This window comes from Parus major, chromosome 28 (genome assembly GCF_001522545.3).
Source record: "Parus major isolate Abel chromosome 28, Parus_major1.1, whole genome shotgun sequence".
NCBI classification, from domain to species: Eukaryota; Metazoa; Chordata; class Aves; order Passeriformes; family Paridae; genus Parus; species Parus major.
Window position 1 is genome coordinate 3,555,682 of NC_031797.1, and position 1,075 is coordinate 3,556,756.

Below are 1,075 nucleotides of genomic sequence, written 5' to 3' on the forward strand. Positions count from 1 at the left end.
AGCGGGGCTGGGAGGGGGAGAGGGCCGGGAGAGCGGCCCCCTGTGTGAGGGGCTGGACCCCAACCTTGTGTTGAGGGGTTGGGGCTCGGCCGCTCTGCGTGTGAGGGGATGGCGGCGGACCCCAAGCTCCTGTGAGGGGTTTCTCGCCATGAGGGGCTCGGGCTGGGGCCCTTCCCCATCCTGAGGGGCTCGGGCTGGGCTCCATCTGCCTGGGAGGGGCTGGAGCTGGGCCCTCTCCCCATTTTGGAGGGCTCAGGGCAGACCCAGGCCCCCTCTGAGGGTCTCCCCTGCTGAACTCTCGCCATTTGAGCTGCTCACCCCACTCCCAGCAGCCCTGAGCCCCCTCCCCTCATCTCTGCCCCCTTTCGAGGAGCCCCTTCCCCATCACCCCCTTTTTTAAACTGATGGGACAATCTCCAAGGCTTGGAAGGGCCGGTTTTTAACAGAATCTCTGGGATTTAGAGGCTCATGGATGAGGAACCCCTTTGTTTTTCCTCCCACAGAGCCCTGCCTGATTTATATAATATTTTTCATCACTTGGATGCTTCGTTATGAGCCACTAATCCGAGCAGGAGCCGAGTCAGTGCCTTGCTGCAGCAGTTTTGGGGCTGGGGACGCAGCCCAGGTGTGCAGGAGGAGCAGGTGAGGAGTTCCTGGGGTGTTCCAGGTGTTCCTGGAGCTTCCTTTCCCTCCAAGCTGCTCCTCCATCCACTCAGGGATGCTGGATGTGGCTGCTCTGCCTCAACTCGGCAGCTCAAGGCTTTGGAGGGGGCTGGTTTGGGTTAAAAATGGGGGAAAAAAAGAGGTTTAAGGGTTTCTGTGGGGAGCCAGGTGCATTCCAGAGGTGTGAGCTGTGGGAAAGGAGGATTTGATCCCTTCCCTCTGCCCTGGCACAGCTGTGGGTGGTGCCTGGGCCCAGATTTTGGGTTTGGCCAGACCTGGAGTGAGTCAGTGTCACCTGATGGGTTCTGAATTCCTCTCTTTGTCCCTTCATGTCCCTTAAAGAGGGACGTGGCATGGGCTGGCAGGACATGGGGAATGGGCCACAGGGCTGGGATAGATGGGATACTGGGAA

General features: G+C 59.6%; 1 protein-coding gene across 1 annotated transcript in view; it reads left to right on the top strand.

The window, feature by feature from the left end:
* The first annotated feature begins 87 nt into the window (after nucleotides 1-87).
* The window catches only part of SLC39A3 (solute carrier family 39 member 3), a 5,080-nt gene continuing 4,092 nt past the window's right edge, over nucleotides 88-1,075 (top strand). The window contains exon 1 of the mRNA XM_015651693.3: nucleotides 88-642. The gene's annotated coding sequence lies outside the window, so the exon portion shown is untranslated. The remainder of the gene's footprint in view (nucleotides 643-1,075) is intronic.